Genomic DNA, 22,958 nt, shown 5'->3' with positions numbered 1-22,958 from the left:
TCTGCCCCTAGATATACTTTATGCCCCCTAGAAATGCCACTCTGCTCCCCCGACTTACCAATGCACCCCCAGACTCCCTGGTGTCTAGCAGGGCCAGCCGGTGAGTGTCTGCACAATGCGCGTAGACCGCCTCCGCTGCCGGCACTTCTGCTGGGGCTTCTATGGTGGAACAATGGAAGCGAACTCCACCATAGAAGCCCCAGTGGAGGTTGTCTAACCGCATTGTACAGACGTCCACTGGCTCCCGGAGACGAGGATCCAGATACCCTGCAGCACTGTGGGGGATCTGGATCCTAACCCTGCTGCTTTCCAACAGCATGTCCCGGGCGTCGGGCGATATGAATTGTGCATCCCTGCGCTAAACCCTGAATATAGACTGCACCCCCACTTTAAAGACAAAGTGTGGGGGGTGCAGCCTATATTCAGGCAAATACGGTAATTTACACTTTTTGTCAGGCTGACAAATATCAATCCAGTTGGGTATTTCCTTTGGTGCTTATAAACTAATTGTATTTGTTTACATGTAGGTCGTTTTAAAAAGTGTCTAACTTACTTTAATTTGTAAGATAACTGGTTTTATAATACCTGCCATTCTTTGTTTTGTGAAGGCAGATGTCCTGTGGGAGATGTTTAAATTAAAATAACTTTAGCGTGTGTGTGGGGATAGTTTATACTTAAGAAAATGATAATTGGTGAAGTATGTTGAGTGTGTTCCACTACATATACTCTCTGAACATTATCTAATATGAATTATTAATTTTATATGCAACAGTAGTTCCTGATGATGAACTGCTTGGGATTTTAGAAAATCTCAATGGGCTTAATGCTATTAGTGTAGCTAAAGAAGAACTGCAGTTTAAAAGCATTTTAGAAATCATGCCAATTTGTGCATGTTTCTCTCCCACCCCTCTCTCTCTTACACACTCTCAAATTATATATACTATATGATATGGACAAAGTATTGGGATACCTGACCATTACACTAACAGTCTCACTATGAGAGATGGGTGCAGTGCAAGTTGTGTCATAAGGCAGTGAGCAGGGGTAAGGTGAAAAGACATTTCACCAATTCTGGGATGAATCAACACCTATGTACCCACCACAGTGCAGCTTAAAATGCTCCCACACTTTACTACAATGTTGCCCACCATACAAGAGTTTTTGGCATTAGTGTTCTTTTGTTCTTTTCTTTTCAATAATTGAATTCATTATTGTGGTGGTGGTGCCAATGCAAGAAAGGGGAGCTGTTGCATAGGTTTGCTGCTGCTTATGCACAGTGGAAGGAGGAACACATCCAACAGAGAAATTGGAAGATGTATTGCTAAATCCAGGTCATTGTCTCATTAACATAGTCATGACCATATCCTCTTCCACCTGGGCAGAAGGGGGAGTATTTTTGGTGTGGTTTTTTTTACACACAAAATTTAGATATCAATTTACCACCCCTGGTATATGTCACTGTCAAACACCCCAAAATGTGTTAAGCAACCTCTCCTGAGTACAGTGAACCCCCCCCCATACACGGGTTTGTTGGTTTCTTTGGGAGGTAAAGGCCACCTTTGCAAGATGTGCATTTTTGGGAAATTTAGACATATGGTCAGCATGTGCCCATGTCCTATTTTGGGCCATCATTGAACCTGGCCAATTTGATTTATCCCATCAAATCATCATAAAACTATATAAATATACACCTGTGCAAAATGTTCAGTTCCTTCACGAGAGATCAGCATTCAAGATTATTTTTGCAGGAGCATATTCTTAAGAAATGTAATCAAAATAAGGCTTGGTTAGGTCAAACTAATGATCATGACATATCTGCCCTATACTAAAAAAAAAAGTATGCGTGAGTTTTAATTCAATATTATTTGTACTTTAAAAGAAATAAAAAAGGAAATATAAGCAGAACATTTCTGGCAGCAATGCCAACAATTATCAGGTACACTTCATTGGTTCCTTAGTATTGTTGTGCCCATTTTCTGGCATTTGCATTAACTTACACATAAATTAAATCATAATAATTTAGTTTTGTTCTGTGTAAAGACAGCAGTTAGTTTAGCAATTATCTGTGACAAAGAAAAGTTCTACCTTCACTCTCTGATGTTTTTACATATGGCAGTTGTGTATTCAACACAGAAAATCTTGTGACTTATCACTGTGATTGACCAGCACGAAATGCAAGCCAGAGATTACATTAAAAATGGAATTGAAGAAGAGTATTATAAAATGTTGATACTTTAAACAACTCCCCGGTGACATATTATAGCATCTTTCAGTCAGTATTATTACAGTATTATGCACCATACAGCTGTTTTAATTTACAAGCTGTGACATGTGATTTAAGCCTTGTGTTTATGTTTATCCTTGTAGGTAGCAGAAACAATACTTTTGTTTGGTTCCCCCTCCATATTTCCATTTTTCTGCTCAGTGTTTCCAAATCTTTACTGAATTGGAAATTCAAGTGAAACCATTTTTTCCACTTAGATGACATACAGGGTGTTTTTCAGTTTCATCCAAAGAGAAACTGGGATACAATAAAATAACATTCCCTATTTATAAGCATGTAGCATTTTATTTTAAATGCGTAATATTCATTAATATCAAAAATAGTATTTATACATTTTACAATTAGTTTCCATAACTGTATATATCTTGCACCATGTTTTTGAATAAAATATGTAGATACTTTATTTGGATTTACAATATACATGTTTATTCAGCCATCATACTTAAATGGACTATTTATTAAAACTACACTGTCACGACACAGTGTTGGAAGGAGACACCGAAGTCAGGTAGGACTGATAAGTGATAGTCCAGGAAGCCGAGGTCAGGGAGCCAGAGATCAGGAACGTCAAAATGCAAGCCGAGGTCAGGATACCAGAGAACAGGAACGTCGTGGGATAAGCCGAGGTCAGGATACCAGCAGACAGAGTAAACGGCAACAAGCCAGGTAAGCAACAGGAAAGCAAATGGAACGCGTACTGAGGAATAGGCGCTACCGAGATAGGCACGACCATCAGAAGGTAATGGCTGTAGGTTTCAGAGGCACAGGAGTTTGGCACTAAATAGGAATCTCCCACCAAATATTCAAAGTCCCGTTAAGTCACTTCCTGTGCGGCCATCTTGTGTGTGGCGTATTCGTAGCCTCCCAGTATAAGGTGATGCAGTTTCCGGTGGCGCCACTAGGTGGCGTGAAGAGGATTGAGTCAGGACCCTGGAGATTAACCTGTGTTATGGCTGCGGCTGCCGTGATCCCAGCGTGGAGGCGGGAGGTCTCCCTCGCCCTCGCGGCGGCTGCTGCCGTGCAGAGGCAGGGGCTCTCCCTCTTCTTCGCGGCGGCTGTGGCTGCCGTGCAGAGGCGGGGGTCTCCCCCTTCTTCGCGGCGGCTGCGGCTGCTGGTCAGAAGCGGGGGGTCCCCCCCTTCTTCGCAGTGGCTGCGGTTGCCGATCAGGGGACCCGGAGGATCTCCCTGCCAGGTACGTGACATACACAATAACGTTATGCCCTTGTAACACTTTTTTTGCCTGTCAATCAATTTAATTATTTTGATTTAATAGCACTTCCAGTGAGCCAGGGCAGATGTAGCAGGACAGACATTTTATGACTTGTGGCACAGTTGGAATCCTATGCCATAGTCACTGAGCTCTTCAGTATGATCCATTCTATTGCCAATATTTGTCTATGATTGGCTGCCTTTGTGATTGAATTTATACACCTGTTGGATGTGGCTGAAACATCTTAATTAGGCTGGGTGTCCATATACTTTTTCAAAACAAGCCACAGAGTAATCTTTTAAAGAAAATCCATTCTTCATTAGAACAAAAAAAATGGTATAGCAGGGGTGGTAAAACTTTAAGAGTATATACCCAATATAAGTCACATTGCAGGAGTCTCACCCGCCAGTTTCCTTCTCAAGGACTGACAGTCACTACTTTAATAACAGTAAATGTTAATAAAGTGAAATAATTCCCATGAAACTCTCTCACATGCCTTGCCCCTGGGATATCTTCTTGGTTCCTGATGGAACCTGTATGTTCTACTAAACATCTCCTCAGGGGCCTAATACTCTTGCCCGCATACTGTTTTTGGCATTTATATGTAATTAAGTATACCACACCATAAGTGAAGCAAAATAGTTAATTGTGTATTCCCTTTGTAGATGTACTTAAAAATGATTTGGTTGGTTTAATTACTCTACAAGTTTAACAGTCTCTTTTGTTTTTACTGGTAGCAATGATTTTATAGTTTTAGGCTCTGAAAAAAGTGTACCAATGAAACACTGATATTATGTTACGTAACTGTTAGTATCCCTTGAATAACTTTCTGAAGTGTTGGTCGGACCTAAGAACCGGCCAATGTCTGTCCAAACTGAATTTTTCTGAGGGTCAAGTGCCATCAATAACTACTCACACATTAACCTGCTGAGCCAGATGTTTCTTGGATTAGTAAATTTAGAATGTAAGGAGCAGGTCTGACATATATTTAATGCACTTCTTACAATAAATGCAAGTTATATGATAATGTGTAGTAGGAAATCCAACACAATGATTCTCATTAAAATTCACATTTGAAAGAGTTCTATTTTAATAAGCACTTTTGGTGTGAAACGTGTCAAGCTTGTGTCGCGTCCAGGCCAGGGGTTTCCTGTAGTGCTCTATGTCAGTGTCTAGTCAATGGAATGAATAAAAAATGTTTGCTTTTACATGGACATTGTTTCATCTCCTCATTCTGGAGTTTGAGCTGGCGTTTTTCATTGTTGTTTCTTAAATATCTGTTTAAACCCTAATTTAATTTTAGATTTCAAATACTAGGGCCTGGGAGGTGTTGCCACAGAAATGTAACAAGATTTATCAGAGAACCAACCCAATAGAGAGAAGGAACAGATCTCTCTAAGCGCTCCCTCTCACTTCAGTGTATTGAGACATGATATGTGGTTATGATGTCATACCAGTTCCTCTAAGGTCACAGAGAATGACAGTGGGGTAGAAAGAGAGTTATTGTTGTGGATACGCAGATCTAATGCTCCATTTAAAAATTCTTTGATAACTCTTAATAGAAGTGAGTCCTATGTTGGTACCCTATTCCATTTCTGCCTGCAGCATGCTTATATGTAACCATTTCAGAACTTACTGCTCACCATTCAGGCAGTATTGCTCATGCCATATTTGCCAAGTAAATGTGGGAAGAATAGCAAGTATGTATCACACATTGATGACAGAGACCTTACTATTGCTTATGCAGACAGTGGAAACTTACCCAATTTCTGCTATCATCAAAAGAGTCTAATCTGCAAGTATATCCAATAAAAATATGTCAAAATGTCCGATATTTGATTTGCTGTACTTCTGCAAAATAATAGTCAAATGAAATAATCCAAAATCACAGAGCGTTAGAAAACTTTTTATGAGTGGTTATTTTGGTTTCAGTATTCATTTTCAATGTTACAGTCCTAGTTTCTGGTCTGCTGTAAAAGTAGTATACATCTTCTTTCAAAATTACATTGTTTTTTTTTCTTTTTTCTTTTAGATATACCATATGCAATGTTCTATCACTCTTAAGTACGACTTTCTGTCAGCTTCTCTTATTTGACCTATCCATGCAATTGTCTCAGTATCAGTAACTGCAGATTGTTAGATGGTTTTCTGTCACTCTGAATTGACTCCTTCTGCATTGTGAAAGTCCTAGTAACTTATTGCAATTCAGACTCCCATATTCCTACAATCATTCCACTTTCAGTGCACACATTTATTTCGTCTTCAATTTATATTACCTCGAGTCACGAAAAGTGTTTGTGCTGAAAGCTGTGATGCTTTTTAATGAACTATGAGAGGGAGCAAACTATCAAAACAAAAAACTGGGGAAAACATTCTTAATTATTAAAATTGAATATATATTTGTGTTTCTAATAAATACCACCAAAAAGCCAAAATACGATTTATATATTTGGGCAAAATAAACATGTTTTATTACATTAAATTTGTTTTTATTAATTACTAGAATGTGGGTATATATATATATATATATATATATATATATATATATATATATATATATATCATGTATGTTCAAAGGCATTTCTATAACCTGCGGGCAAACAGGGTCGTTTTAAACCCTAGCTTAGCTCATCTGGCTGGCCTACCTATTAAAATTAATAGTTAGCACAACAGCAAAATCCTAGAGATTACAAGAATTTTCAAAATAACTTTGATGTTAAATAGAATTTTCATAGTGATTCATATTACTACCCATGGCTGTCTATCCAGGAAACCTGAAAAGATTCACACTAGAATTGGTATGTCTTCCAACCTTTTGCCTTTTTGCTTATCCATAGCTGTGCTTATCTGCTAAAGATCTTCTCTGAAATGCTCTTTTTTCATGAAAATAATTTTCATAGCCTTTCTTCTTCAAATTCTCTCTAAGTTCATGGGGTCACTACGCTATATCTTGACGCTCACAAAAAGCAAACTAAGAGTTTTTCCAAGATTGTATATGGCCCTTGCTCTTGGTATTATCAAGTAATTTATAAATCTACAAAGAATTTTAGACAATCTCTCAGCTACAAAATGTCCAAATTTTTTCTGTTGATTCTACTATTTAGCATAACTCATATACAGCTTTGTAGCAATATTGTGGGAAATGTATCTTATTAGAGAATAATTCAGTTTCTATGGTGTTTTTTAATTCCCAAAATGACAAAAGAGAGGGCTATCTATTATGCCAACCGCATAGGATTGTCTATGAAATATAAAAAACAAAGATATGATTGAAATTTACATGTATTTTGTGTTTTTCTCCTTTACAATTCATGTAATGGCAATAATTATAACTTCATGGCTGTTATTCACCACATACATCCAAACTGGATTATGTCGCTTTTGTGACGATATATTTAACATTTTTTCCCCATGCACAATGACATGGGAATCAAAACAGCCCTTGTCAGAGTCTAAAGAAAGCCCTGTGGGCTTTAACAAAAGCTAGAACAAGGGAAAGCAGGGAACCTGACAAATTCGGAGATGTTCCATGGGGAAGCTGTTGACAAAAGAGCTGTAGTTGAAGAGGAGGAGAACATGAAATAAAAGGTCAGAAATTTCACAATAGAGATTCAGTTGAATAGTATTACAAAGGCATTTGTTTCCTGATGTTTTTAATGCATTATTTAAAACAAAAAAAAAATAATAAAATAAAAGCAATTTTAGCTCAAAGCTATTAAAATGTATTTTATTCAATTTAATTACCCAGGCTGTGTTAACTCTTTACTTATCAAATATATATACAAGAAATGGTTATTGTTGCTAGTAGAGCATTACTTAGATTATTAGTTTAAACTAACCACTATGTGTTTTTACTTATAAGACTGCTACTTTATATTTATATGGAGAAAAAATGCTTTGAATGCATGATGTCACCAGTTATTTGCAGGATAAAATAGTTGCTTAAAAAACTGTAAATTCAGAGAACGAGGATCTTAATGTCAGTCCATGGAAAATAAGTATGTGATAATAAATGATGATTTCAATATTTAAAACAATATCAACTAACATGAACTGTCAAAGTAATGGAGACATCCTTTCTTGTCTTTGACTATATTTGTCTGTGTGGTTCTAATAGCAGTATGGACTTGTGGATGTAGTAGTACCACTAGCCAAGGCACTACTGTACAGAAGAAAATCTGCATTACAATCAAAGGTAATTTGCTTAATCAGTTTTGCTGTATACACTGCAGAACAGTCACAGGTTCCATTGCAAGAGGTTTTGCCTCTCATAAACTAGGGGCATCCATTAACTAGACCCTCTTGAGAACTGTGGGCAGTTTGAATACAGGTACTGCATTTAACCATGCAAGTACGTGGAGCCCAGTTGTCTAACCACAATGTGTAATGTAAAAAAAAATCTCCAGTGATGTCATCATGGAGAGAACCATCCAGTTTCAACAAAATGTGAAAAAAAGTTTCTTTTTAATGAACAAGGGCTAAAATTAGCGCTTTATCTTCCTCAAAATCCTGGAAGAATTGGCGGGGTTCAAATATGTCCAAATGGGACATGGGGGGCAGGATGGCCAGATGGTACATTTGTAAACTCAAAAATGCACACCTCCAAAGTGTGACCATTTAGCCCGAAACAACCCAACAGACACATGAGTGGTATCGCTGTGCTCAGGAGATATTGATGAAAACATGGTGTTTGTCTGTGACATATACCAGGAGCTATGAGTTCATACCTGAATTACAATGTGTTTAAAAAAAATGGTTAAAATACAACCATTTGAAATATCCTGGGATGTCTACTTTTCAAAAATGTATGGTTTGACTGGGGTAAATTGAATTGGCCGTCTTCACGGATATCCCTAGTAGGACATGGAGGCAGAAGGACCAGATGTCAAAATTCAAAGAAACTGAATTGCACATGTCCCAAATGTGGCCTTTTAGCCCCCCAATAACCTGACAGATGAACCTGAATGCATGGGTGGTATTGTACTCAGGAGATGTTTTTATATTGGGGTGTTGTTTTGAAGTGACATATACCATGAGCTGTAAATTATACAACTTGTGTGAAAAAACCCAAAATGAATTACTACCACAAAGTTTGACAAAGACTGGTAGTAGAACTAGAATGCAACCAGAATGCCTGGAATCATCAGGGATGATAACTGTCTAACTTGAGCCATGTCTCATTTTGTCTGTCCTATCTTGTGTCTTATGTGCTTTTCATAATGAAAAAAATGGGAAGTCACGTATGCATCAAAGTACCTATGCAAGCAATCTGTGTAATTCTTGGTCGGCACAAATATTACTTTCTCGATTTCCAGTGCCACTTTCTATACATTTTTGGAAGTGGGTTAATTAATGTTTTTTGTAAAGCTCTACAGGCAGTATGTAACAAGAAAGTTCTAGTGACAAATCCGTGGTCATTAAATTGTCCCAAAGTTATTTTTATTATAACCAAATACCAGCTAAATGTACATCAATAAAGTACAGCACTCTCCCGTCAGTATCCCAACCTTACCTTTGAAGACCATTTGTACAGCATTGTTGCCTGGCTTGCTGTTTTAATGCACTTTTTAAAATTTTGCTCTCACTATCCTCAAGCTATATACTGTGCACTGGAAGACTGACCTTCAACGTAATATATTTTTACATCTGGAGTTGCCAATCACAAAGCCAAAATGAACAATAAAAGTAGTATCTTGAAAGAATTTTATTTTCTTTCAATTCTTCCTTGCAACTTTCAATGCCTTTAATGACTTCCTCTGAAGAAGTGACATTTCATCTTGAGCACCAAATCCAAACAGTTTGTGCAAAAATCCAGGTTTTGTCACGCTCATAAAAATCCTTCTTTAGAAACTTGAATTTGTAGAAAGCGTTGTATATAAAGAGGTAACGTATATTTTCAATGATGTGATTTTTCGCACCTTTAAATTTTTTAGTCTTCTTTCATTGATGGACATTGTCCTCATATTCGTGTTAAATATTTAAAACAGGAATTTAAATATTACAAAATCATTTCAAACTCAAATATGTTGAACAGAAAAAATTTCTTTTTTTAGTAAACAAATATTTTTACCAATAAAGGCTCTTTCAGAATATTAAACATGGTTTCTATAGAGGCCCTTAAATTTGCTCTGAAGGTATCCTTTTATCAGATTCACCCACAATGCACAGTTTTTTTTAAATATTTATTATTATATTACCAAAAGGTTTACTAACTGAATCCTTAGATTAGAATTGACTAAATAATATATCCATCATGCAGTTTCGATCACTTTGGAAAATAATAATGTGACTATTCACTGAAGACAATAAAGTGAAGGAGATTTATTGGGTTCAAAATTGACCAATTTTGATGCAAAGTGTTCTACAAACTATGTTATTTCACTTTAACACAATGTTTATTAGAAAGTTTCAGTATGAATATATTATTTTTTATCTACATAGTAATTTAGGTAAAAATTTTTTAAAAAAAGACACAAGTCCATCAAGTTCAACCCTGCAGCTGGTCCAGAAGAAATTAGAAACCTCAGGCAAGTTCCAAAAGGGGAAAAAAGTCTGGATAACTAGTTCTATCCATGTACGAGGGACGTTCGAAAAGTTTCCGCACTTTTATATATATATTTTATACAAAAAAAATGCAGAAACTTTTGGAACATCCCTCGTATATTCTTCCCGAGAGGCAAAATTTCTTGTTATGGCATTCATGACTGCTTTCTGGGAGGGGTGGTTTTGTTGATTGCTTCCTAACCTCTTTTAAAGTAGACGGCCAGCACCATATTTAATATGGCCCAAGTGGACGCTCCTGGGAAGGATCAGACAGTCCCCTGCTTTTTGGTGTTGCTGAATGAAAAACATTACAGCAACACCATTTGGTAGAATAAAGTTATCTTTGTTTGCTTTCTTAATCTGTTTAACCTCATGATGTGCCAGACACGTCAATTGTCATCAACAGAATGTTTTTCTGTGACGTGCCTAGCACGTCAATTGTCGTTAAGGGGTTAATAGTATCCAGAGCAGGTTTTATATTGCTTGAGAGTCTCAACTGAGTTGAAATTCAGTGCAGTCCCGCTTATTCAGCTACTTAATAAGCAATATAGCCATGAAAAATTAGGACACACTAAACATAGGGCTATGTCACATAGTGGCGGGTAAAGACATTTATCCCAATATAGGGTGACGGAATCCCCCTTGGATAGGTATTCGCTCAGTATGCACTGCATTCTTGCTTTGTTTTGTCTTCATAAATACCTGTTGACACGTACTAAAGATATACAACAAAGTTCATGGCTTAGTGAATAAAACACAGGGAAATTACTGATCACTTCAAAACAAGATCAAGCCAAACGGCAAACATATTGCCTATACAATGTTTGAGTATGTGCATGTATGACTGCTGTCAGGTGAGTGGTATATAAACAAATGAAGTAAATACCCTGTTTTTTATGCCTAAAGGAATTCATTTGAGGAACATGTTTATTTTGTATTTGAAATAAGAGCTATTTCCAGTTCAAGAAAACATGATGTCTCCTTAGGGTTTGTGTTCTGGGGCATTTCACTCACAATGCATTTATATCCCTTACATACATACATAGTGGAGTGGTAAGAGCATCTACTACTACAAGGCAGGGGCGTACCTAGAGTATTTGGCACCTGGGGCGGATCCTGTAAGTGGCACCCCCCCACACCAAATGTAAAGACATCTACAAAATTATGTTAAGAATATTTATTGCACCAATTTGTAAACTGTATGTCAACTGTAAACAACAAGAAATCTGAAAAAATAAATTAATAACTTATAAGTAAAATAAATACGTTTAAATAACATTTACTGAACATATAATAGTGCTTTCTTTAATAACTCTCCCAAAAAACCAGCGTCCACATTGCCCACATAGAACCTGACCAGCACCCAAATTACACACACATAGGACGTGCCATCCTTGCCCCCAAACAGCCCAGCATGAGTCAGCATTGTTCCCAAACAGCCGAGTGTACGCCATCTTTGTCCCATGAACACGCTACCTGTGCCATCTTTGTCCCATAAACACCCTGCCTGTGCCATTTTTGTCTCATAAACACCCTGCTTATACCATCTTTGCCTTTTTGACAAATCAACTATACACCTATGATTAACACAAACACTTTTACAGTCACTCACTAATTCACTTTCATTCACACAATCATTTATTCTTTCACACAAATTATTTACACATATTCATTGATGCATTCTCACAAATTCATTAATTCTCTCACTCATTCAAACAATTCATCCACACATTAATCCATTCATTTTCGCTCTCTCATTCTGACTCTTTATTTCAATATTCTTGCTACCCTCCTTTCTCCCTATCTACCCATTCTCACCCCCTTCTGCCCTATCTACCCCTTCTCACTCCCTTCTCCCTATCTACCCCCTATCCCCCCGTCTCACTCCCTTCTCCCTATCTACCCCCTCCTAACTATCTACCCTCTCCCCCTTTGAAGTTCACTTACCTTTCAGGAGTCCTGCGGTGTGGGTGCAAGGCCTCTGTCTCCCAGCTCTGCCACTGTATGGAACAGTATAGAGTGATGGGAGTTATGATGTACTTCAGAGCATAATTATATAATGAAAAAGACATTGGAAATGGTACAGCATAACACCCATCACTCTCACACATTTACCAATCCACAGATTCCACACATACCAATCCACAGATTCCACACATACCAATCCACAGATTCCACACATACCAATCCACACTTACCAATCCACATTTACCAATCCACACTTACCAATCCACAGATTCCACACATACCAATCCACATTTACCAATCCACATATACCAATCCACAGATTCCACATTTACCAATCCACACATACCAATCCAGATTCCACACATACCAATCCACAGATTCCACACATACCAATCCACACTTACCAATCCACAGATTCTACGCATACCAATCCACACATACCAATCCACAGATTCCACACATACCAATCCACAGATTCCACACATACCAATCCACACTTACCAATCCACAGATTCCACACATACCAATCCACAGATTCCACACATACCAATCCACACATACCAATCCGTACATACCAATCCACAGATTCCACGCATTCCAATCCACACATACCAATCCACAGATTCTACGCATACCAATCCACACATACCAATCCACAGATTCCACACATACCAATCCACAGATTCCACACATACCTATCCACACTTACCAATCCACAGATTCCACACATACCAATCCACAGATTCCACACATACCAATCCACAGATTCCACACATACCAATCCACTCTCACTGTCACTCTCACTGAATGATTTCCTACCTTTCCTCTTTTCTTCTTACAGCAGTTAGCTCCTTTTCTTCCTCATCGCTCCTCTTCTTCTGTCTTCTTCGCTCCTCTTCTTCTGTCTTCTTTCGGTTCAGAGGGCACGGACGGCGGTGGGCGCGGCTTCAGTGTTGTGCGCCGGGATCTGACAACAAACCCTGGCGCACAGCAGCAGTTGCCGCGTGGATCGCGAGGGAGCGGTATCGGAGGTCTTTAACAGACCTTCGGCTCCCTTGAGTGACTCAAGGGAGCCGGAGGTCTGTTAAAGACCTCCGATACCGCTCCCTTGCGAGCCTTCTCCTCCGGTGGCGGACATTACTGTCCGTCTCTGGAGGGGTGCCTGGTGCCGGCAAGTTGGCACCCCCCTGATGAGCGGCACCCGGTGCGGACCGCCCCCCCCCGCCCCCCGCTAGGTACGCTACTGCTACAAGACATAAAAGAAAGGGTTAAAAACACTGATTTGCTGCTTTAAATTGCAAGATCGTATTAATGGTTTAAAGCACTTGTGTGAAAAGATTTCTTTTAGTTATTATGTCTTTGGAAAAAACAGGACTTCAGCTCATTTAAACTATTCTGTTTAATAAGATAATTATAGCAAATTATATTCCCTATAGACTTAATATATTTCAATTATGTAGTTAAATGTATAGAGAGCTCTAATTTAGCTCGTGTTGAAAGCATTCCATGTGCTAAAATGATCTAGCTTCATTTGTAATCTGCATTTTAGATGTCTTGACACATATAAAATGGCCACTTTCCTGAGTCGTCCATCTTCTCTTGAGGTAATATAAAGCTCATATTCTATTTATATGGCTTTGAATTTTTCACTTGTGATGCCTACTTCATTATAATAACATATTTATGAAGATAAAGAAATGGCTTGATCTTTATTTCTAAATGGATATTCCTTCATTGGCACTACATAATATGGAACAGATTAAGTCCTTTTTCGGCTCCTGTAGTATGTTGAAAAATGATCTTATTCCATTGTAACAAATGTCTTGGCCTTACCTTGGCATTTGTTCTATAGTGGGAATATAAATCATTATGTGCAGTTCTATCTTGTGCCCATTAAAAGTTAATTACATCTGAAATTACTGATTCTTTTATAAACTATTAAATTGATGTTGGTTACGTGCTTCTAAGTCAACTGTGTTTGAAAAATATTGGGACAGGGCATTTTTATAAGACCCATGTCCATAAATGAAATATAGCTTCTTTGTGTTAATGGTCAATTCTTTGAATTCCATGCTCTTTTAATTTAGTTTTTGCAGTGTTTCTCTGTTTTGCCTTCTCGGCTTGCAGGTTAAAACACATGCCTATGGACCTGCATTGTTGCCTGGCTTGCTGTTTTAACTCTCACAATCCCCAAGCTAAATGCTGTGCACTGGAAGACTGACCTTCAACGTAATATATTTTTACATCTGGAGTTGCCAATCACAAAGCCAAAATGAACAACAAAAGTAGTATCTTGAAAGAATTTTTGGGATAGGGCATTTTTATAAGCCCCATTTCTCTGTTTTGCCTTCTCGGCTTGCAGGTTTAACCCCTTCGAGACAAAGGCTGATTTTACTTTTTGTACCCTTTGTGACAATGGCCTTTTTAACATTTCTGCGCTGCTTGTGTTTAGCTGTAATTTTCTTCTTTCCCGTTTACTGAACCCACACACATTAGATATTGTTTTTTTCAGGACAAGAAGGGCTTTCTTTAGATGACATTTTTTTGATTGTATCATATTATTTACTATTAAAAAAATTATAAAATATGGTGAAAAATTTAGAAAAAAATGACTGTTTCTAACTTTTAGTTGAAAAATCTTTTACTCATCTATAAAAGGTAATGAAAAAACCTGCTAAATAGATTCTACTATTTGTCCTGAGTTTAGAAATACCCAATGTTTTTATGTTTTTTTGCTTTTTTCTACCCATTATGGGGCAATAAGTACAGGTAGCGTTTTGCTATTTCAAAGCCATTTTTTCCAAATCTGGTAATTCTTCCCCCCATGTGCCATTTCGGGTATCTTTGAACCCGGCCAATGCAATTTACCCCATCAAGTCATATATTTTTGAAAACTAGACAGCCCAGGGTATTCCAAATGCTAGTATTTTAACTCTTTCCATGCACCATATCTACCACCAGTCTTTGTCAAACTTTATGGTAGTCATTTTTTTGCATTTGTTTTGTCATACACATTTTACTTCAGGTATGAATTAAAATGTTCTATTTTATGTCACTATCACAAAACACCCCAATATGTGTTCAGCAACATCTCCTGAGCGCAGCGATACCCCACATGAATGATTTTGCCTGGCTGTTTGGGGGCAAAAGGGCCACATTTGGGGCATGCGCATTTTTCAATGTTGAACTTTGGCATTTGGGGATCCACTGCCCATGCCCTATTTGGTACATCTTTGAGCCGGGCCATTTCAGTGTGCCCAATAAACCCATATATTTTTGAAAACTAGACACCCCAGGGTATTTCAAATGCTAGTATTTTAACTCTTTCCATGCACCATATCTACCACCAGTCTTTGTCAAACTTTGTGGTAGTCATTTTTTTGCATTTGGTTTTCCACACACATTTTAATTCAGGTATGAATTAAAATGTTCTCGTATATGTCACTATCACAAAACACCCCAATATGTGTTCAGCAACATCTCCTGAGTACAGCGATACCTCACATGAATGATTTTGCCTGGCTGTTTTGGGGCAAAAGGGCCACATTTGGGGCATGCGCTTTTTTCAATGTTGAACTTTGGCATTTGGGATCCACTGCCCATGCCCTATTTGGTACATCTTTGAGCCAGGCCATTTCAGTGTGCCCAACAAAACCATATATTTTTCAAAACTAGACACCACAGGGTATTTTAAATGCTGGTATTTTAACTCTTTGCATGCACATATTTTACCACCAGCATTTTTTCAAAGTTTGCAGTAATATTTTTGTGTGTGTATTTTTCCCACACACACCTACTTTATGTATGAATTTACAGCTCCTGGTATATGCCGCTGTCACACGACACCCCATAATGTGTTCAGCAACATCTCCTGAGTGCAGTGATACCCCACATGCATGGGTGTGTCATTTTTTGGGGGAACTAAAAGGCCACATTTGGTACGTGTGCATTTTTCTAATTGGAAATTAGATGTGTGGCCATCCTTCCCCCCGTGTTAATTGGGACGTTGTTGAACCTGGCCCATTCAATTTACCCCATCAAATCATACATTTTTTTAAAAGTAGACACCCCACGGGCATTTAATATGCCAGTATTTTAACTCTTTCCATGCGAGAATTGTTTTAAGCTAATATGCTAATTTTAGGACTTGCTCACAAAAATATATTTTTTAAAAAAATTTAACATTTTTTTTCAACTTGGAGGTTCCCCTGATAGTGACATCAGTGGGAAATGATTTTTAAATTTTACTGTTTTTTACTATTTTTTTCTAATTATTATTAATTTTATTTTATTTTTTAATTTATTTTTACTAATCACACTGTGATTAGAAAGCTGGGCTCCATTGACTTGCATGGTGAATGCAGTACCTGTATTCAACCTGCAAGTGGAGCCAAAGTTCTCTAGATGGTCTGGACCATCTAGCGAACTTTTAAAATTTGTGGTTCCTGTTACAGGACGGCGGCCATCTTCCTTGATGGCGAAGATTGCCGGCAGCTGCGGCTGTGACCGCTCTCCGGAGCGGTCACAGCCCATCAAAAGGTTAGTGTTTGGTGTCGCTGGATGCCTCCTGATCGAGGCATTCCAGCGACACCATTTAAGTTTAGGAGGCGATCGTCGATCGCCTCCTAAACGCTTTTAAAACGGGCGTCCGCCGCCATACAAAGTATGGCGGATGTTGACGCCCCGTGGAGGGGCCAGAGATGGCCCCTTCGTGCCGATCGCGGCGTTGCTGAATGCCTCGAGGTCGAGGCATTCAGCAACGCTTTTTGGGTGCAGAAAGCGATAGTAGATCGCTTTCTGCACCCGTTTAAAGACGTGCCGGTCCTGGCACGTCAATTGTCGTAAAGCACATGCTTTTCCGTGCCGTGCCAGGACCGGCAATTGTCATTAAGGGGTTAAACACATGCCTATGGGCCTGCTCCTTCAGTGCATTAGAGTTTACATAAATAGCCATTGTATGATAAATTTCATTTTGAGGTATTCACTAAGGTGTTTGAAGTAAAAACTGTAAGGACCCTGCTCCTTGCTATGCTTTTGCCTTCGTGACAAATAAATATACACCGAACAGGCATAACATTGTGTAGGTCGACTTCTCTAATCAAAACAGCCCTTCCCTGGACTCTACCAGACCTCTGAAGGTGTGCTATGGTATCTGGCACCAAGACATTAGAAGCAGATCCTTTAAGTCCTGTAACTTGTGAGATGGGGCCTCCATGTATCAGACATGTTTGTCCAGCACATCCCACAGTTGCTCGATTGGATTGGGATCTGGGGAATTTGGAGTCAACATCTTGAACTCATTGTCATGTTCCTCAAACAATTCCTGAACCATTTTTGCTTTGTGACAGGTCATTTTATCCTGTTGAAAGAGACCAATGCCATCAGGGAATACCGTGTCCATGAAAGGGTGTACATGGCCTGCAGCTATGCGGTCCCATACGCCACAAACTTTGTTGCATTGTGTGTTCTGACACCTTTCTATGAGAACCAGCAATTTGAGTTATAGTAGCTTGTCTGTTGGATTTGACCACACGGGCCAGCCTTGGCCCCCCATGCGTCAATAAACCTTGGGCGCCCATGACCCTGTTGCTAGTTTATCTCTTTTCCTTCCTTGGACCCAGGGGCGTACCTAGAGTATTTGGCACCTGGAGCGGATCCTGTATGTGGCACCCCCCCACACACTTTGACGTTCACTTACCTTTCAGGAGTCCTGCAGTGGGAGTGTGAGGTCTCTGTCTCCCAGCTCTGCCGCAGTATAGAACAGTATAGAGTGATGGGAGTCATGATGTACCTTAGAGCATAATTGTATAATGAAAAAGACATTGGAAATGGTACAGCATAACACCCATCACTCTCACACACTTACCAATCCACACTTACCAATCCACACTTACCAATCCACATTTACCAATCCACACATACCAATCCACTCTCACTATCACTCTCACTGAATGCTTTCCTACCTTTCCTGTCACTTTTCTCCTTACAGCAGTCAGCTCCTTTTCCTCCTCTTTGCTCTTCTTCTTCTGTCTCCTTCCGGTTCAGAGGGCACGGACGGCGGTGGGCGCGGCTTCAGTGTTGTGCGCCGGGATCTGACAACCAACCCCGGCGCACAGCAGCAGTTGCCACGCGCATAGCAAGGGTAGCGGTATCGGAGGTCTTTAACAGACCTCTGGCTCCCTTGCGTGATTTTAAGCCGGTTAAAGGGAGATCCTTGATCTCCCCAACCGAACCTGCTCCTCCAGCGGCGGCTATTACTGTCCGTCTCTGGCGGGGTGCCCAGTGCCGGCAAGTTGACACCCCCCTGATGAGTGGCACCCGGTGCGGACCGCCCCTAGGTATCCTATGCTTGGACCACTTTTGATAGGTACTGATCACCACAGACTGGGAACACCCCACAAGAGCTGCAGTTTTGGAGATAATCTGACCCAGTTGTCTAGCCATCACAATTTGGCCCGTGTCAAAGTTCCTCAGATCCTCACGCTTGTCCATTTTTCCTTCCTCTAACGAATCAACTTTGTTTTCTCAGCAGATCATGTCGATTTTTTGACAGAATATTCTAGGGACCCTGAGCTATCCATCGGTACCCTCCGGATCACCCCAAAAACAACGGTTTGGGGTTATACAGACATTGCTGAACTTGGTGTCCTGAGTATGGTGCCAGGCTGTCTGCATTGATATGTTAATGTGATTATGTCCCTTTCATTGTTAGAGTGGTGTATATAAGGCTGTTTGTTTCCCACTAAACTGTTATTCGCCTGGACATTAGTCTCGTCTAATGCTTCAGGGGCTCGCTATATCACTCATTGTCCTTTTTAGGACAATTACAGCACGGTATTTGGCTATGTCTTGGCATGCTACGGTGCTACTACATCAAGGATACAGAGCCGTTTCCTGATCCTTTCCTCTTTGTATCGTCTACCACTGAAAGCGGTTAACCCTTGCGAAGAACAAGGGCAGGGCTAAACTCCGGTAACGTGGCTCAGCTGTCTTAAGAATTTAGAAAGGGGTGCTGCTGAGAGGAAAGGGAGGCCACTAGTGGCTGCTGGTAGAGATGGCAATGTTATGATTATCACATAGTCCAGGTTGGTAGGGAGTAACGCTGACAAGCAGTCTTTGTTTTTTCTTATTTCTTCATTCTCTGGGCTATAAAGTCTTTATTTGTTTACTAAATACTCTTCCTTGAAGTTTAATTTGTTTACAGTCAGTAAACTTAGTGAATAACAGATTACAATATTACTATTTTTAAATATTTTCACTTAAGAAAACACCACAGAACATCTAGTCTACATCCTTAGCATGCTGAGACAAACAGAACACTTAGCCACATATGCTTCGAAAGACATAATTATATCATACACATCTAAAGGAACCTGAAGGGGAGTGATTATTCCCTATCAAACATGTTAAATGGCCATTAACCCTATAACCCCCACCTAAAACATTTTGTGCTTCCTAACAAGGCAAACGTGAGACAAAGCATCAGAAAAGAAAATCATACAGAGTGATGATTAGCCTCTTGTTAAGAAGACTCTAAGATGATTAATAGGAGACTGTATAAAACTGCTAATAATATGAGGTCAGTCAAAACATCAGTTGGCTTCATTTGTAAATGGCATGAGGTATAACTGTGCAATTCTAAATACTACTCAAAAAACATCTAAAATCTTAATAGAACCTAAGGTCACCTGCAGACTCCCATCATTTCCTTTTTGATCATTCGTTGGTGGATGACAAATTTAATTTCCTGCCCTCTCAGTTCAGATTATGAGGGCTTTTTCCATTCACTCTCTCATGCACTCTCACTCTCACATTCATGCTCTCACACTCTTGCTCAATGTCAATGACTGCTTCTGTACCCCTATCTTCTTTCTCGTGGCTCTGCTTCTTCCAATGTCTTTCCTTTTCTTTGCCAGCTTCTCTGTGAACCAGGCCTCCTAGTGCACTTCTGCAAAAGGGGCAGAGCCTCCGGACAAACACCCCTCTTCTGATTGGAGGACCAGGGGAGAGGCTTTCCCTGTAGCTTTACCTTTTAGTGGTAGTGCATCAAGAGGTCAGAATAACGCAGCTAGAGAATAATAGAGAAAGAGAGGTGCAGAAAGGCATTACTTACTCTTACTAATGTCTTTATTATTCTTGCCTCTTGCAGATACACAGCCCCTTTGTTGTCATTCATGAAGTAAATTTCACTGGAGATGACCTCTCTGCTTGGATATTCACTGATATTAGTGTACACCCATCTCTGGTTGGCTAAAGGGCATGTTAGCATTTGAGACTTTGTCTACAGCATGTGTCTAGCACGCAAAAAGTTATCTAGTGTAGTTCTAAAAGGCATAAAAATCACATACTTGAAATATGGTACATCAAATTTTAATATGTACTCAGAACAAAGTGATGTCATCTTCTTTGCTAAGATTTATTTTCTAGAGAGGCCATTGATCCTTCCCTACAAGAGTTAAGATTGCTGGTATGTTAAATGCATTTACTTTAATAAGATGGCATTTAGCTATCCAAGTTCTGATAAAGGACATCTTGTTAAGAAGGATACTGTGGTTAAACCTTTCATTTGATCTTTCATTAAGAAGAAGACACTTTAAATCCAATAACATGATCAACTAGCTAGTTAAATGGTAACCAAACAATAAAAACAACAAAAACGACATAATATATTTTAATTACATTTGATGTTTTTTTTACTTCCAAACTTTTAAGGTTAACCAGCACAGTCTTGAACTTAACAGTCCATTCAATTACAAAACACCTGCTTATGTCTTTTTCTTGTTTTTGCTAAATACAGCAGAAAAATATTTTTCTAACATAAGGCAGGTAAAAACCACCAGTTCATGTGCCACAAGTTGTTACTTTTTAGTTAACATTCATAAAACTATTCAGATTTTGACATTTTTAGCAGCAATATAATTTCATCTGTAAAGATCTCTGAAGCCATTCATGAAATAATTAAACCTGAGTTATCTAAAACCTTTTTTTTAATTTTTGACACGTTTCAGTTTCCACATAATTTTCTAAATCGCTAATTTGGGATTGTAATTAACATTTTAGGAGATAAATCTTTAATTGGTTAACCCATTATCAGTTCTCATAGATACCAGTGGGTCTGCAGCATAACTAATAATAATCTTCTATTTTTGGGGTTTTTTTGTCTTTAAGTGTACATTGCGGATAAAGCCCTAAGGAAAACATTTAATGTGTTGCATTGTATAGAGGGTCATATCACATTAATAAACAAGTTATTCAACAATATATTCTGCATTTATTTGTTTGTGCACAACACTTATAATCAGCAGCCTAACAACAGGGATGATTTAAGTCAATGGAGTAGAATATTTATACAGAATCTAAGAAAACCAAAGTAACATAGTTACAAATCTTTTGGACTACTCCATATATATATACTTTAGAAGAATTGTAAGAGTGGCAATGTAAATCACTGGACTGTGTTATACTATTTAGGTATAACTAGGCACATTATCTAAAGAAAATAAGTCAGCTGCAACAGATTGAAGCCAAATTTTGTGACACAGCAAATACAGACTGATAAACTTATTAGTTAAAACCAACCTAACTCCCACTTGAGAACTGATCCTGAACAAAATAGAGAATGTTCCATTTACTGTTCCTTTAGATCATTTGAGTACTGATTTAACCACAGATCTAAAATACATTTGGAAAAATTGATTACCTGGCTTTGGCTTCTCCAATTTTCCTTTTATGGTTGTTTTAATGATGTAAATAATTCTAAATTACAAATTAGAAAAGGGCAATGGGAGTTTAAAACTGGTAAGAAAACTTTCAATTTATCTAAAGTTTGAGAACGCTAATAAAGTATTTAAACTGTATTTTAGAACTTCAAGGATTTTTATTTATAATAAATTTCTTTCCAAAGCACCTCTAAGTTGACCTCATGTTCTATTTGTATTACATTTCCAGTTTTATTGACACAGCCCAGTAGGACATATATTGTTTTACTGACAAGGTAAATGTTGGCATTAACAGATGACAAAAGTTTATCGTATGGCTCGCAGCAAAATGCGTGCAAACCAGCATTCCCATCAGGCTTTTTTAAACGACATAATACATGGGTTTAAAGAACTGACAGCACTTAGAACCCTGACAAACAAATTGCTATATTGGACAATGGAATAAAATAATAAAAAAGTTAATCTAGCAAAACAATATGTCTTATTCTTTGAAAAAACACTGCTGAGTCTCATAACACATAGCGTACTTTTAAATAGTTAGTCCAGGCTACCCTATTTGATACATGACTCTGAAACTTTAACAATGAAAATAGTCAGGCTTGAGAAATGTTATAGTTGTGTCCATGTGCTTAATTGTATGATAACAACATGACCATTATATGTGGCAGGTCCCATTTTTGCGTACCATAAACCAAATTGTACACTATAGTATTTGGTCATTGTGGCCATTTACAAAAATGATACTTATTACAGGCTTGGCATAATCTCTACAGTTTTGGGCCTTTAGAACTAGTAGAATAAGTATCATGGAATGAGGGAAACTACATTAATGACAATGTATTCTAGATTTCTTTACAATTATTCATCAGTACCACTTAAGACAAAAGGCTTTTCAGTCCCCTGGCCATTCTTTTCAGTAACTACTCATATCATGATATGATACGCAAAACACCAGTGTTATCACCCTGATTAAACAAACAAGATATCATTTTTAATTACAAACAAGATATAATTTTTAATTTTGAGCACCGTAGAGAAATAGGACGTTAAACCTGATGTGGAACATTATTGGTATAATCTTTTATAGCTAATCAATCACGCTATTAAAATGTCCAGCTATGCCCAGTAAAGGCCAAAATACCTAAATGTAATGCTTGGTGTCTTGTGACATATCTTAATTTACCTTCCCAGTGAATCATGAATGAACATTTTGTAATGAGTGAGATCACTTTGA

The sequence above is a fragment of the Sceloporus occidentalis genome, unplaced genomic scaffold (genome assembly GCF_023333645.1).
Source record: "Sceloporus occidentalis isolate IW3139 unplaced genomic scaffold, rSceOcc1.0.p SCAF_36, whole genome shotgun sequence".
Classification (NCBI taxonomy): Eukaryota; Metazoa; Chordata; class Lepidosauria; order Squamata; family Phrynosomatidae; genus Sceloporus; species Sceloporus occidentalis.
This window is presented reverse-complemented; position numbering follows the sequence as displayed.